Source organism: Gymnoscopelus braueri (genome assembly GCF_963280865.1).
Source record: "Gymnoscopelus braueri genome assembly, chromosome: 16".
NCBI lineage: Eukaryota > Metazoa > Chordata > Actinopteri > Myctophiformes > Myctophidae > Gymnoscopelus > Gymnoscopelus braueri.
Genome location: NC_137616.1, coordinates 37544316 through 37562127, shown reverse-complemented (window position 1 = coordinate 37562127; position 17812 = coordinate 37544316). Strand labels below are relative to the sequence as shown.

The 17812-nt window shown below is 44.3% G+C and overlaps 1 protein-coding gene across 2 annotated transcripts in view; it reads right to left on the bottom strand.

The window, feature by feature from the left end:
* klhl29 (kelch like family member 29) overlaps nt 1-17812 on the bottom strand; it is a 356868-nt gene that overhangs the window by 57471 nt on the left and 281585 nt on the right. The gene's annotated exons all lie outside the window — the stretch shown is intronic.

Here is a 17812-nt window from a genome sequence, read left to right as displayed (position 1 = left end):
GTCGCAATTCTGGGAAATTGCAAAGTGTGGTTGCGCCGCCGCCGGTCGCGGGTCGCCGCCGCCGGGACTTGAGGAATACGCTTGGAGGAATACCGTCGGAGGCCAGGCGACGTGCCATTCGAATTTGGTGCTGATTGGATCCTGCGTTCGTGATACGTGGCATTTTAATTTTAAGAAATAGGCCCCTCCCACTAAATAAATAGGCCCCTCCCACAAATATAGCAGGCCAATGACATCGTCCTGTAACTCCTGAGATCACCTGCTTTTCATTTTGAGAGGAGTGATCCCCCCAAAAATCATGTTTTTGCATCAAACGGTTACGTTTTGCGCAGTTGTGGCGCCCCCTATGGATCAAAGTGGAAATGCTTTTGGGGATTCGTTGAGTAAACCACCCTTGACATGTGATTCAAATTTGGGATTGACTGGACGTTTCGTTCGTGATTTGTGGCCTTTTTTGTAAAACGGGCCCCTCCCTCTAACTTTGGAAGCCATTTACGGACGAACGGTATGGACTATCAAAATTCTGTTTCACTCCAGATTATCGCATGGGTCCAGAGATCATGCGTACCGATTTTTGTGAAATTTGGACAAAATATATGGGAGGAGGAGCTAAAAGTGTGTTTTGAAGAAAATTCAAAATGGCGGAAAATCTATCCTGACGCAAATGGGCGTGGCCTATATGGGGAGTTGCGTCATGACCCAAGGAATCTAGGGGGGGGGGATTTTTATTCTAGGACCTACGGTTCAAAAGTTATAGGCCAAAAACGTAAAGTGGGCTGTAATAGCGCCACCATGAGGCCGAATGGTGTGATTATTTTTAAGATAATTTTGGACTAAATTATGTACCTCCCCACCAAATCTGGTAACTCTAGCTCTTACGATTTCAGAGAAAAAAATACTTGAATTTGAGTTTTTTCACTTTTCCATTAAAGTGGATGGGGACATTTAATGCACTAATAAATCAATATCAATTAAACTATTTAACTAATCTCTTAGCAAAATACAAGCAGACGATTCCCGGTCAAGACGGTCATTTTGACATATGCCACTAAATTGGGAAAAATAAACTGTGGGAGGAGATGCGGTTGAAAAAATTGTTTATCTACAAAGTTTCTCTATAACAATAGTCTGGTTGCCCATTCGGGCAACCACACTAATTACCAAGACTGATGGCCCTGCCATCTGCTAGGAGACTGCGTGGCCCTCCTGTCCTCCCTTCCTCCACACAGATACAAACACACTCCTACTTAGACACTCACAGGTGCATATACTGTATGTGTGCACACACACACACACACACACACACACACACACACACACACACACACACACACACACACACACACACACACACACACACACACACACACACACACACACACACACACACACACACACACACACACACAATATACTTTATGCACAATAGAGATGGGGAGCCGCAGGGCAATATTAATGCTAACTTTATCCTGTTGGATATGTATCAAAATACAATGTTGCTGGCGGCCACGGAATCTGTAATATTAACGTCAAAATAAGCGGCTCATTAGGGGGAACGGTTGCTTTGTATTCTGCATACTGTATAAACACAGAGTTCACTTTATTTTTTAGCAGCTTTGCTTTTAATAAAAAAAGGCTTTACTCTGAAGCCGATAAAGAGAGACAACTAGGAAAGTGCAAGGTAGTGGAAAAACATTTCCAGAAAGACAGATCACTTTCACTTTATTTGGACGCTGTTCATCTTCTAGGCATATTGAGAGGGTTGGCGTCGTGATAAATTGTAAAGTTACTGTATCCAAGGCTCGTGATATGCTTTGTTTGTATAGCGCTAATTTAGCTAAGTGCTAATTTGTAAAATCACTCTACAGCTAACTGCTAAAAAACGCTAATATTTCAATTGTAAATGCTTACTAAACATATCCAAACACATAATGCTTGCACACACATAGACACATAAAAGCACACACAACTTACATGTGCTCATACACACACAATGAGAACAACTGTACATGCACGTAAATAACATCATCTGCGATCGATTTCCATCCCTCAGTCAAGCATATAACACGCACGCACGCACGCACGCACACACACACAGACAGACAGACAGACAGACAGACAGACAGACAGACAGACACACACACAATATATATACTTTATGCACAATAGGAATGGGGAGCCGCAGGGCAATATTACGCAAACTTTATCCTGTTGGATAGTGTATGTATCAATATACAATGTTGCTGGCGGCCACAGAATCTGTAATATTAAAGTAATACTAGGTAACGTTTTCAACAAAACTAAAGTTAAATTGTATATCTTTTGCGAGTGGCAAAAGTTTCACAACACCCACTCCGTGAATTTCACCCCCGGAAGCCTTTTATTTATATATTTTCTATTGAAAGTGGACTGGGGGGACATTCCCGGGGAAATGACGTTCCTGGCCAACGTCATGACGTCGTGGCCGACGTCCCCAGGAACTACCGCAACGGTTTCCTGTTTGGCCAGGAACTACCGCGCTATAACAAAAAGGAACCTCACGCTGATGTTAAGATAATGTAGGATTGGAAGATCGAAAAAGAACAGAAAAAGAAAGCACAGCTCATGGTAACTAATGCTCCACTGGCTAAGAGAAACGATCCGTAGATAGTATAAAACAATTAAAAGATCGCTTTTTGAAACGCTTCCGGCTTCCGGTGAAAACGAATGGAATTCTGGGTAATCGAGGATTACGGAAATTGTATGCAGTGACGGTAGTGACCAGCAGAGGTTGCTAAAAATCGTTATTTGGGATTCTGCATTGTATTACTTTAACATCAAAACAAGTGGCTCGTTAAAAGGGAAAAGTTACTTTGTATTTCTACAAACTGTATAAACAAACACCAGTTAGGTTTCACTTACATTTTTAGTGGCTTGGCTTTAACATAAACAAAAGGCTTTGCTCTGAAACTGTAGCCGATAAAGAGACAACTAGGAAAGTGCAAGGCAGTGGAAAACATTTCCAGAAAGACAGATGACTGTTTCACTGTACTTGGACGCCGTTCATCTCGTAGGCTCTGTCCATATTGAGAGGGTTGGCTTCGTGATAAATAATGAAGTTGCTGTATCCAAGGCTTGTGATATGCTCTGCAATGCTAATTTGTATAATCACACTGCAGTCACACCGCTAACATTTCAAGTGGACACGTTTACTAAAAATATCCAAACAAACAATGCTTGCACACACACATACAGACACAAAAAATGATGCTCCTCACAAGCACACTCTCAAATGGCACACTCTTACACACACAATAAGAACAACTGCACGTAATAACTTCATCTGCGATTAATTTTCATCCCTCAGCCAAGCATATCACTCACACACACACGCACACGCACACGCACACGCACACACACACACACACACACGTCTCGTCTTATGTACACATGCATGCATCCAAGACATTTTGTGATCAGCAAGGATTTAGAGTATCAGAGACAGACAGACAGACAGACAGACATATTCAAAACATGTATAATCCCCATCAATCCCCCCCATGCACGTTGAGTATCTTCACCACGACCAACACGCTAAAAACACGTGCAGTCACTGGAAAAAGACACCAGTGATCAAAGGCACATTAACAGGCTGGCGGCCTGCCACTGCCGTTGTCTCTGGACCTCTCAGCCCTCTCCACAGAGCTACGGAGACACGGCCTCTAACCAGACAGAAATGAGCTCTCTGTTTGTTTGTATTAAGCAGCAGGCATGCAAGCAGAGTGAGAGACAGAGATAGAGAGAGAGAAGATACGCATTAGGTGAGAGTGATACACACCAAGCAAGAAAGACAATGGTACATGGATAGACAGAAGCAAATAATGTGTAGAGTAAGATAGAGTAAGAGAGAGAGAGAGAGAGAGAGAGAGAGAGAGAGAGAGAGAGAGAGAGAGAGAGAGAGAGAGAGAGAGAGAGAGACCAACAGAAAGAGAGATATATTCCTCTGACACTCCAAAGTGAGGCTAACCAATGGTTCATCTGCTTGGATCAATAGTCTTCCACAGACGCTCCTGTCAGACAACACATCCCTAGACTGCCCCTCTCTTCCCTCTCTATCCTCTAAAAACACTGCCAGGCATTATCATGATTTTTTGGGTCTCAAGTAACTTGCCTCTCTTTCCCTTTGCTTTCCAGTACTAGTAAGCTACACAAAGAGAGGCTTTTATTAAGGCTAATCCAGGAGAACAATAAGGGGTAATAATAATACAACAAAATCCAATAGCACAGCGGGCTCTGCTGCGGTAATATTAAAAGTAAACACAGCCTCAGACATGTCCTGGACCTACTGACTTAAGCGCAATACATACTCCTTCCGACGTCCAAACTTTTCTTCGGAAAGGGAGGTGATATAACTACCAATTGAACTTTGGTTCAATTTGAGGTGAAGAGGTGAAAGAGGCGAAACTTGTGCACCTCAAGATGTCTTAACTCTATAGTTCGGAGAGTCAATACATCTTGAGGTGCACGATATAGTTCGGAGAGTATTTATTGTGCTTTAGGGACAAGTAGAGAGAGACGGACAGCTAGTTATTGATCTCCCGTTTTGGGCTAGTCTCGCACAGCCAGACGCTCGATCGAGATCTCCACCTACCACTACTTCTAGGGAAATCTAAATTCAATGCACAGTATTGGAAACCATACCATGTAAACCAATCCTGATACCATCCCAAATAAAGGACCTCCCTAAAGTCTTTGCATTTGTTCTGCAATGCAGTTATTTTTTAAACCTCTTGAATTGTTTCCACCCAGTTCTACGACCTACACTGAACTTTAATGTCACCAGATGTATTGGTAGGCAGTGATCTCCAATTGTTTGGCCACGCGAGACTAGTGGTGGGCTAATGTAATGAGTGTCAGTTTAACTCTGAGGCGTCTGGTTTGAGTGTGGTAAGTGAGGTAAGGCTCATCAGCAGACCAATTTATGGCTTTGCAAGTTTGACACAGAGCGGCGGAACCGGTACTGCTGGTGCAAATTGACTTAACGAGTGGGCCTAATGAAAAGGGACAGCGCACCACAAGAGCACTGGATTTTATTGCATTTTATTTCACCATTTTATTTTCGGTCTGTGCACACTATCCGGTCTGCGTGGTTCTCAAAGTAAAGAGGAAGGGAGACCCACCCACCCCCACCCTTCAGGAAAGCCCCATCCCTGGCAAAAAAAAAAATGTTCACAGTTATCCCCTGCATGTCAGGTGAATGTATCAGTTTACTGCTATCAAACTAGAGGCTTGAGAGTCTAATTAATCCTTGGATATTTTTTTACACTCTCAGGATTAAACTTAAACACAGGAATTTGCGTACACAACAATAAAAGAAACGATAGAAACAAACGATAGGAAAAGAGCTTTGGCAGAAATGTTAATGGCTTACTTCGTTAAGCAGCACATGTGGATTGATGTGTTTTCTTGCAGAAGGCCTAAGCAAACCACAAGGATTTTCTCAGTTCCATGGTGTCACAACCCAGCCTAAAAACCTTCAATGGCCCACTCAAGAACTCTGAAACCTTCGAATAATACTCAGCTGGGTAAGTGGGAGTCCATTAACGGCTACAGTAAAAACCGCTGCAATACTTCTTTGAGAAATGTGAGAGCATTTCCGTCTCTCTCGCCTACCACAGTGCACCCACTCACATAAATAATACCGGCTTTCTCTTTACATTGCTGTTTGATTGATTGATTGATTGATTGATTGATTGATTGATTGATTGATTGATTGATTGATTGATTTATTGACAATTTGCACATAACAAAACAATGTACACAGGGAATAGTCAAAAGGATAGACACAAGAAAGCCAGAAGCTTATTTCCATCGTGGTCCTGTTGATCTTGGTGTAGGTGCGGGCGTGCGTGTGAGTATCTATATGTGTATGCGTGTGTGCGCGTGTGCGTGCGTGCATGTACGTGCGCGCTTGCGCATGTGTGCGGGGGCTGGGGAGGATACGAACCCTAATAAAAAAAATTTTAAAAATGTATTTTTAGGTCGCACTGGTAGTGAGCCATCTCTTAAGGGAGAACTTAAAGCCAGCCATGGAGCTAGTGGTCTTGATGCTTGTTGGTAGTTCATTCCATGCATCTGTTGCAGTGTACAGGAATGAACTCTGGCCCATGCAACTGCTAAATAGGTGAGGCACAAAGTTAGTGGAGCTTCCTCTGGTTGAGTACCTATGTACTGTGCTGACCTTGGTAAAATATTCATCTAGGTACTTAGGTGCAGCATTATTTATGATCCTGTGGACCATACACATTTTAATTTGAATTACTCTTTCCTCGACTTTGAGCCACTTGAGGCTGTTGAAGTGGGCCGGCAGAAGGTGAGTTCTGGGGTGTAACTTGTGGATCAGTCTAACTAATTTGTTTTGTGAGGTCTGGAGCTTTTTTTTCAGGATCTTTGGGATGTTGGAGTACCAGGATGTGCATGCATAGTCGAAATGGCATTGTACCAATGCCCCTGCCAGTATTATTAGCGCATTTCGATCTACGAAGGGCGATATTCTAGCAAGGAATTTTATCCTCTGGTTTACTTTCATGATAACTTTCAGAGCCATGCTTTCTCCAGATAAGGAGTTATTTAGTATGCATCCCAAATATGTTACTTCTTCCTTATCTTTAATTGGCGAGTTGCCAACCACTACCGTAAGCCCTGGGGATTTCTTTAGCTTGGCTGTAGATGCAAACAGGATTGCCTCTGTTTTGCCCAAGTGGAGTGACAGCCTGTTGTCTTCTAACCAGATACTGACTTTGGTTAATTCTGTGCTAAGCATTTTTTCAACTACTGATTTCTCTTTGTGTGAGACTAAGAGGGCTGAATCATCTGCAAAGAGAAACAGATTGCAATCGCAGGCAGACTTCATGTCATTAATGTATAATAAGAAGAAGAGAGGGCCTAGAATACTGCCTTGAGGGACTCCGCATGTTAATGGTTGAGGTGAGGACATTGTGCCATTTACTCTCACCACTTGTTCTCTGCCATCCAGGTAAGATCTTACCCATTTGGTAGCTGTGGTGTTGAAGCCTAAGGCCCCAAGCTTACCCAGTAGGATGCTGTGATTTACAGTGTCAAATGCCTTCTGTAAATCAAGCATTACCATGCCACAGTACTTACCTAAGTCCACTTCTTTCTTTATGTGATCTGTAAGATATAGTAAACAGGTGTCTGTTGAGTGTGATTTCCTGAAACCAGATTGAAATTCGTACAATAACTTATGTGATGTTGTATAATGTTCTATCTGTTCATATATAAGTCTCTCTATTACCTTTGATAATGTGCATAGAATGGAAACAGGGCGGTAGTTACCTGGTTGTAATTTGCTTCCCTTTTTGTACAGTGGGGTTATTGTCGCCGATTTGAATTCCTGTGGGAAGTGACCTTGGTTGATGGACAAATTTATTATGTGGGTTATGCAGGAAGTGATGACTTCTGCTGCGTCTCGTAGGTATCTGGCTGGGATGTTATCGTGACCTGTTGCTTTTGTAGGATTTAGAGTTTTTAGCTTTTCTAACACTTCTTCTTTGGTTACTTCCCTAAGGGAGAAGGCCTCAGGTTTAACTCCCTTATTTTTATAAAAACGCTCTATATGAGCCTCACTGTAGCACCCTGACTGTGCCGGTAGTGCGCTGACTAGTGAATCTGCTATGGTTGTAAAATAGGTGTTGAGACTGTTGGCTACCTCCAGTTTATCAGATATAAATTTTCCTCCTATTTCCAGGTTTAGATTGTGTGTTTTGGTTTTTAACCTCTTATTGCATCCTAACTGGCCCAGTGATTTCCATAATTTTTGAGGATTGTTTTTGTTTTCTGTAATTTTTTGGGTGAAAAACTCCTTCTTTCTCGTCCTAATTGTTCGTTGGACCTCGTTTCTTAATTTTTTATATTTAGTAAACAGGTGCTCATCCTTGGATTTCCTGTACTTTCTAAAAATGTCATCTCTTAGTCTAATAGCTTTTAAAATATCTGCATTAAACCATGGCTCGGTTCTAGCTTTTATCCTCACAGTTTTTTCTGGAGCATGTTTGTCAACAATCGGTAAAAAAGATGATTTAAAAAGGTCCAATGACTTATCCACTTCTGTACACTTAAGAACTGGAGACCAATCCAAGTTCCCCAGAGAGGAAGATAGAGCCTCACTGCTATATGATTTTTGGGATCTGATATTGATTGTGTTATGATAGTTTAGTACTGTTTTCTGAAGCTTACGTGTACAGTATATGATGGAGTGATCGCTTATGCCAAAATGTATGACTCCACTTTTGGAAATTTTTGATTTGTCAGTTGTTAAAATTAAATCAATAATGGTAGAGGAACTAATCCTAGTGCACTGGTCAATGTGTTGGTGAAAATTAAAAAGGTGGCAAAAATTTCTTAGGGCTTTGTAAGTTGCGCAATGCTTATTTAAAATGTTGGTATTCATGTCCCCAAGAAGGCAAACTTCTGAGTTGATAAAATCTACTGCATTTGTGCAGGTCTCTTCTAATAGGTCATAAAAGTTGTTTTGCTCGGGAGGTCTGTAGCAGGCTCCGATTAAAATTGGTTTTGAGTGGGGTAGTAAAATATCTAACCACACAGCCTCGATCTTCTCGTGATCAAGGTCTGGTCTAATGTTAAAAGCTATGTCTGCCCTAAGGTAGACACAAACTCCACCTCCTCTGCGATTTCTATCTTTCCTAATTACTGCATAATTTTCAATTTCAATTTCTGTATCACTGATGGAGGAATCTAGCATTGTTTCAGTAAAACATAGAATCCCAACCTTTTGTTGTTTAAATAATGATCTTATTTCCGGGATTTTGGGGAAAAGGCTTCTTATGTTGAGGTGGATAATATGCAGACCTTTAGTGGAAAATAACCTGTCCATGTCCTGGATGTCAGATTCAGTGGAATGTGTTTGATTATCAGTAGACCTGCAGGGGGAGCTAGCGGTATCTAGAATGGGGTGCAGTGAAACCGTCGAGGTATGTGGAGAATGTGGAAGTGAAACTGATGTGACGGTGGGGTCAAACAGTCAGTTGTGGACGCTGTGTTGGAAATTACTTGCTAAAGCATTTGCGCCCTGCAAGTTTGGATGCAGTCCATCTTTTTTAAAGAACGGCTCGCGATTCCAAAAGAGATTGAAATTGTCAATGTACTCCAGTTTTTGGGTTTTGCATTCTGACTGGAGCCAAGTGTGGAAAGATAGGATTCTACTGAAGAGTCCTCCTGAACCGCGCGGCAGTGTAGGGATGGGGCCAGAGATGTAAACAGACAAACCTGTCTGTTTAAGGAGTGTAAAAAGTTCTTCAAACCCCTTTTTTGTGATCTCAGATTCATGGCGTGCTATGTTTTTGAAACCTATGTGGACAATCACTCTTTTGACGGTGGATGGGAGTGAAGGAAGCATATTTTTGACTGAATCCATAATGGTTTGGATTGTAGCACCGGGGAGACAGACCGTGTTTGCGTTAAAAAATCGCACATCTCTAATTATGGAGTCGCCTATTATGAGTGTGGTTGGAGAAAAAAGTGGCCGAACGGGAGGGGGGGACTGAGTGCTTCCAGTTGGCGTCGAAACCTGTGCATCCGTCTGGACGCTAGACGAAGTTACCTCCGCAGCAGTCTGGACGCCAAGCGACGTCACCTCTGCATCTTTCTGGACGCGAGATGACGCTCTGGACGACAGTACCTTTGTTTTGGTCTGGGTGTCAGACTGATTTGGTGTTGGGGGGGAGGGGTTTGGAGTCGACTGATGGCTCGTGGGACCCCCAGACCTTCTGTTTACAGCTGACAGCAACAATTTGTGTCGGGTAGAGGTGGATGGCTCCTTTTGACAATTTCCCGACCCAGCGGTGGACTGTGCATTTGCTTGGTCCTGCATAGGGCCAGGTCGAGAAGATGGAGTATGTTGCTGAGAACAACGATCAGTGGCCAAGGTGGATATCTTGGACATTTCTATGGACTGTGTCGAAGATGACATCGAGCCGTCAGACTCAGAAGACTCGGATGGAATATTGTGCATAGGGTGTGGGGGGGTGAGCGGCTCTGCCAGTAAAGAGTATCTATTACTAGTGTTGGTCTGTGTCGCATGGGGTTGATGGGGACAGTGGCGAGATGTTCTTCTATTTTTCCTCCGACTGGTCTTTTTCCAGTGGGCAGGGGTGGAACATGACGGCCGCCTGATCTTAGGCCTAGCCCCCATTGGGACAGTCGTGTCCAGTTCCTTTGCTGCTGATGTGAGCTTGGCACCCTGTTGGGTCCCGCTGTCGGGTCGCTCCGTCATTGGGACAGTCGCGTCCAGATCCTTCATTGCTAATGTGAGCCTGGACTTGGGCTTAGCACCCTGCTGGGTCATGGAGTTGACCGGCTCCGTCATCGGGACAGTCGCGTCTAGCTCCTCCACTGCTGGTGTCGGAGCGGCGAGGAACAGTTCTGGATCGGTTGCGTCGGCACCGGGCGATGTGGCATCGGGGCAGAAGGAGGCGAGGGAGTCGAGGAAAATCTCGTCTATTTGGATTTTGTGCAGCGTCGATATCCTTTTCTGCAGTTCTGCTACTTTCTTGGACAGGTGGAGGCAGCTGTCACAGCCAGGTGTTAAGGTGAGTGGTGGCATGATGGCGGTTGCTGGGGAGTAAAAACAGCTTTGGCCAGTAAAGAGGTAACAGTAATGGATTAATGATGCAGGCTAGCTGATGTGTTGGTAGACGGGCAGTGTCACAGTGTAAAACAAACGTACCCGCGAGGGCTACACACGGTAGCCCACAGCGAGGAGTAGACTCAGATTCAGATTCACACAGAAGGTCCAATGCGGGCCGGCACTTACCGGCAAAGGCCCATATGACTGGGCCTATTGCGTTGAGTCAGCCTCTGGCAAGATTTTGGTGGTCTTCTTTCTCGGTGGATGTTGATGTTGTTTCCGATTGCTGGATAGCTGTCGTGCTAGCAGCCGGTTTGCTCCATCAGGCTAGCTGTCAAACTAGCCGCGGGCTAACAGCTGCCGAGCTAAACAGCTGTTTAGCTCCAGCCGGCTAGCTGTCAAACTAGCCGCAGGCTAACACTGGTAGTAGCCCAAACCGAGACAATTCGCCAGTATACCCATATAGGAAGAAATCTGTGTATCCGATCTTTAAAATATGTTATTGGACATATAAATCCGGGTAAAACTAACAATATCTATCATATTTTGGTAAAATGCGGCTGATATATAGCTTAAAAAGAGGAGAAAATAGGCAATTTAAGAGGAGCTGCAAACAGACGTCCTCTCACGTCTGTGTGTCTGTCTGTAGTGGGCGATGTTTCTCTCATCGACTTTTTATTTGCTGTGTTTAAGTGTATATCTTTATCATCTGACGCTCTCCAATTACACCAACTGGAGTTATGTTAGCCCGTAGTTCTGCACAAACACAATCCATGCCTTTGTTTTCACATAACATAATGTTCCGTTTGTTTACTTTTCAATTTCTACTTTCTGCTAGTCTCAAATGCATACATTAAAAGAAATGCAACCACTACAACCAGTAGTGTTAGTGTAACAACCTGGATTAAAACCTGGGTTGTCCGGCATGGGGAAACCATACATTTGCAAGGGGAATCACACCTGACCATGGGAGATATTAATTAGGCTTCTGGTCTTCAGGCATGGCTACTCTGCTTCTCAAGCACTTCTAAAAATACAGGAAAGGCAGTGTGTTTTCAAGTAGAGTTGGTGGAGTTGGTTTCCAGAGCCTCATTAGCTAGCATGAGACAGCCATGCAAATTAGCACCACATGAAAGACGCAAAGTATGTGTTTTTTTCCAAAGATTCCAACCACACTTAATTAATTTCAAAAGATGAATTAAAAATTGGGGAATAAAGACCACTTATGTGATACAGTTTATCTCCCCAAGTGTCCAATTAAAGAGCTTAAGGGATCACAAGTGTCATTTCTAGCAGAGGCCGCTCCTTGCTGTGCAGACTTGTATACATATCTCTGGCGTGTTTGTCTTTGGTATCACCTCGTACTAATGTGATCTGCGGGGGGTTCCTCTCTGTGCTTTCCACATGGCCAGACATGTCAGGGATCGTCCGCATCTTGGCATCGGGCCCCTGTGTGTCTTTGACCTCCTCGAGCCCCGAGCGGCGGCAGAAACACTAGCCAACAACGGGCCTGTCAGAGCATATAGAAACATGGCAGTGGAGCGCTGCAGCCGATGGGGAATCATAGCCTCCGATCAGACGGTGTGGATGTTGTGTGTGTGTGTGTGTCTGTGTGTTCCTATCCTACCCTTTGAGCAGGTCTGTGTGAATACATGTGTTTCTCTCTGGGAGCGGTATTTGAGTGTGAGTGTGTGTATGCGCGGGTGCTTCCATCTCTGTGTGCGGGGTTGTATCTGTACGTGTTGGTGAATCCATATGTGTGTGTGTGTGTGTGTGTGTGTGTGTGTGTGTGTGTGTGTGTGTGTGTGTGTGTGTGTGTGTGTGTGTGTGTGTGTGTGTGTGTGTGTGCTCAAATTCCCCGACAACATAGCCACACAGGGACGGCTGTCAGTCAGTCAGGGGGGGCTTGATGGTTGCAAGGATAGAGTGATGGTGGAGTGGAGAGCAGTGGAAAGAGGGATGGAAGTGATAACTGAGTTCTCAACCATGACGGTGATGTCTCTTTGTTATTCCTGATCCGAGACTGACGCTTGTTCATGCAGGTATTGATCCCCAAAAAATATATATAAAAATCATTATTTAGCCATTACAACCACGTGTGCTGTGCTGAAGGCCAGCTGCTGCTCAGTCTTTTAAGCCACGTTTCCTTTGCTTGATATCTTCTGTGTAAAGCACATTGAATTGCTTTTGTTGTTGAAGTGTGCTATACAAATGAAACTGCCTCGCCTTGCCTGGGTAACACAGCAGTATCTTGAACACTAGAAGAACACTGCAGTGGTCACCTTAGAGCGGTTATACAGTCAGGTGTAATTGGAATATTGCCAACAAAAGCCATGTCTCAGTCCAAAAAAAACGAAACAATTGACTGTTCCTTCTTCACCTGACAGCTGGGAACTGAACAACATTTTTCCAATTTCTTCTCGCAATCATTCGCAAGACAGAAATGCTTCAAAATAGTGGTGTTTCTACACACTACACAGCGGTTAGTATGGAGCCTTCGGCTTTAAACGCACGAGCATGTATGTGCACACCCACTGCACACAGACAGAGTGAACGAGACCACGGCACCTATGACGCACACACATAGACAGACAGCTCCACTGATCAACCCTTTCTTAGTTTTTAGTTATTTTAGCTTTCCTGCCTTTTATTGATAGTTTTAAAGTGAAGATGGACAGGAAAGAGGGAGAGAGACACGCAGCAAAGGTCATCGGGAACGGGACTCGAACCCGCAATGCACTGTCAGGCTACATTAGAGCCTAGATGCCTGGACCGCTAGGCCAGCGATCTGGGCCACCCCTTTATTAGTTAAACGAGGCGGTAATAAAAACAGTATATTATGTGCACAATCTTACACATTTCCCTAAAACCATTAACCATCTTACAATAACACATTTGTCTCCAGAGTTAATGAGAGTTAATAGAATTTGCCCTTCCAGTGATATCACCAGGAGGACAATTACCCCCCGCAGAGTTAAACACGGCTCAGTGAAATGATGACAATGAAAAATAGCGAGGTCTTAAGTCTCTCTGAGGGATACCGTTGGCCACATATAGGTTTTAAATTACTATGTTGCTTAAAATATTTACAATAACACAGTGGATTTTTGTAGGAATTCAATAAAAAAAAGAACTCAACACTGTGGCAAAATATCTAATAACCTCCAGACTACGGGGTAAATCTGCCTCAGAGAAGCAATTACACCGGAGGCTGGTTGAGAAATAACATAATAATATCATCATAAGCCCCCTTCAAAGTAATTTGCCCCAGATGACATCCTTCCACTATATGGTGATCGAAGTCTGCTTCCACATCAAAACCTCCTTACGAGAGGGCCTGATTGACTGTTTGACCAACGTAATAGACAAAGTGCTTGATTTTCTCTTTTTGATCATCCCTCATAATATGGGTGGAATGTCGCTTTACTGCTTTAAGCAGGCAGACTCGCAGCCCCATTGAAAGGAGGCTGGGAGAGCCGTAAGGCGCCGTCTGATAATAATTCACAGTTGGGATGGACAGGGTTGTTCAGGAGCCGTGGAGCCTGGCAACAAAACAAGCTCTCAGCCTGACAATTTGCTCTCGTTGCTTCCACCTGACTCGGCATTTCCCTAATGACTCCTATCTGTGACACCAGAACCACCCCGCCTACACAGAACCTCCGCGTCTGGAACAGACTGTGGTAATCACACTGTGGAAAAAACGCTAAAGGGCTGGATAGGCACTGTTGCACGCAGTGTCGAGAACCACCAAAAATGGCAGATCTGCAAGCTCACAATGGGTCGCAGCGTGAGGTGCTGTGAGCTTGTCACTCTGCTATTTTCGGTGTGCAACACAGGCGAAAAAGTATAAATCCAACTTAACACACACAAAGCCACCTCATAGACACACAACAAGGTTTTACATACACCTGAATGTGCACACGACTGCATGTGTGCGCACGCACACACGCGCGCACAACACAACACACACACACACACACACACACACACACACACACACACACACACACACACACACACACACACACACACACACACACACACACACACACACACACACACAGTGTTACTCTAGCAGAAGTACGATCCCATGCTGTTCCACAGATATGAAGAAGAAGAGAGATTGATTGAAAGATGGATACGGAGGACAGATAGAGGTGGAGAATTCTTGCTTTTCCTCTTCCCCTGGGAGCCAGCAGGTCCCCTTCCTCCTCTTAACATACCTTATTAAATTTCTCCTTTCTTTCAGCCTCATGCTGTGACCCTGCTTCACATTCTCTTCTCTTTTCCTCTACCCTGCGGCCATCTCTCTCTCTCTCTCTCTCTCTCTCTCACACCGCCTTTTTCTCGAACCCCGGGGACTCATCTCTCCCTCCCTCTCACTCATTCTCCCATTCTCATACTTTCTCTCTCGTCCATCACTCTCCCTCTAACCAAAGACCCGCTGGGTCTCTGTTCTGTGTCTCTTCTCCATCTCCTTGCTTCATCTTCCTCCTCCTGATTCCACTCTATTTTCTCAGGCTCCATCCTGTTTCCTGTGGCTGCTTCAACATTTCTGTGACCCTTTGATTCAAACTCGACCGACAGAGGAAGGTGGAGGGAAGCTGCGTTGGGATATAGGATGGGGTGTGTGTGGGTTGAGTTTCAGGGGTGAAGTTGGGGTTGAGGTTCAGGCTTGTACTGAGGTTCAGGTTGGGGGTGATGCTTAGGCTGGGACTGAGGTATGGGTTTAGGTTGGGGGTGAGATTGAGGTGAGGTTTAGGTTCGGTGGTAATCATCGCTCTCAGTAGTAGAGGAGTGTGTGTGTGTGTGTGTGTGTGTGTGTGTGTGTGTATGTTGTGTGGGCTCCATTGAACTAATTGGGGTAGCTACAACGTGCAGAGCCAATGCCTTTTGTGTCTCTAAATGTGCTTAAATCACGATGATCTGCAATACCTGAATCTGAAGCGTGATAATTTAATTTAGTGTGCTTAATATACGGTAAAATTGTGTTGTGTGTGCGTGTGCGTGTGCGTGTGTGTGTGTGTGTTCATGCACCCTGACGGACAATGGAACCGCGACTTGCAGCCAATTATACACACACTCACATATGTTAAGTGTACAAACTCAAAGTTTCATCACACACATTATGTGCACAAACACGCTTAACGACATCCACACAGACAGACAAAAAAACACATACTGTACACCCCCCCCCCCACCTCCATGGTTTCTTGCCCATGTCCTCCTCCTGCACATACATGGTACTGTAGGTAATAGCTCTCCGTCTGAGTGGTCACAGTCCAAAGGTCAGGTCTGCAGAGCTTTAATTTTCCCAGCAAGCGGCGCAGACAAGCCACAGGTTATCTCATGTGGATTTACCGTCTCCATCTTACATTTATGAGCTCACACAGACGACAAGCTCAGTGCTCCTGTGAATATCTACCTACAGTATATCTTTCTATCTACAGTAACTATCTATCTATCTATCTATCTACTGTATCTATCTATCCAGCCATCCATCCAAATTAAAGTGATACTCTTGTCTTGTCTGCTTATCTCTTTCTCTCCCTAAATGCCATCCAGTACAGAAATAAAAATCAGAGGGTCCACTAAAGGGCACTCTTCACATAGAGCTATTAGACATTTCTGGCACATTCTCCAGCGTCCTGCTTTTTCCAGTTTGAGCCATAAACAGAGCAATCTCACGCTACATTGGCTCCAAAAGACAAACCAGGCTGAATAATTACCCCGGAGCAGGCTAATAATCAACAAAGTCCGGACAAACGTGAGGCTTATAATTGTCTTTCAAACTGCTGACAGCCCTTTGCCACTGCTATCTCCTCGCCTAATGGTACGTAGCCAAGACTGTATAGCCTGGAAGAAAGATGACAAATAAATTCAATTATTCTATAAAAGAAAAAGGAGGCCATTGTCAGTGGCACTGACAAGGGATCTGTGCAGGCGACAGGCGGAGTGGTCATGTCTGGGCCGGGAGCGGGAGGGGGCTGGTGGTCCCCGACTTGCAGGGATATCCCACGATCCTTTATTATGACCTCCATGTGGTGTGTGGCTCCCATGTGCTGCTCATGTCTTATAGCAGCGGTGATGGGGGTGGTTGTGGAGGCTGTGATGGAGGTAGCCTCGATCTCCAGGCTTTTATTGTTTAGTTTTGCTAAAAAATAAAAGCCTGGCCCAGCGCGTCGGTGTACTCGGTATGAGGAAGTGTTTCATTTTCCCAACCAACCAGAGTGCAGTGGGCGTCGCTCGTAATGTTGTGTTAACGGGGCGGGGGTATGACGGACAGATCGGTGAACCAATGGGATCAGGGCGCAATCTCTCGCCGGCTCTATTACACCCGGCCCCTCTATACACGAAATCAGGAGCGTTGGGGGCAGTCTATGATGGAGGTGGTGGTGATGATTGATGAAGGTGGTGGTGGTGATGAAGGAGGAGGTAGTGATAGAATAGGTGGTGATAGCGATGGTGATGGATTGATGAAGGTGGTGGTGGTGATAGAGGTGGTGATGAGGGAGGTGTACTGTAGGTGATAAGTAGGGGCGGCGTTACGCGGGGCTTCGGTGGCTATAGCCACCAATGTTTTATCCAAAGCCACCAATAAAAATAAATAAACTTAAATAAATAAAAAAATCATTTTTTATTTTTTTGAATTATATATCTATAACCCTAACCTAACCTACCCCTAACCCTAAACCAAAATAAAGTAAAAAAAAAACTGGGAAAAAAGTACCCAAATCCGCCAGAAACCGAAGCGTGCGCGGGGGGGGGACACATGCACTCGCGCACGCGTGCATTTGTCCGTTGCCTGGGGGGCTAAGCCCCCACCCTAGTAGAGACCTAGCACCGCGTCTGGTGATAAGAGTTAGTGGTGGTGATGTTGGTGGTGGTCAGTGGTGGAAAGTAACTAAGTAAACTAAATTTACTTAAGTACTGTACTTAAGTACAAAATGTAGGTATTTGTACTTATTTACTTAGTATTTCCAATTTCCAATAATTTTACTTCTACTCCACTACATCTCAGAGGCGAAATTTTGAAAACTTTAGTTTCTAGTTACTTTTCAGATATAAATTATGATATTATGAAACATACATTAACCACCTTAGCCCTATTTTATACGTCAGATCTAAAAAAAATAAATGGAGTTATGAAATTTTTCTACTGTACCA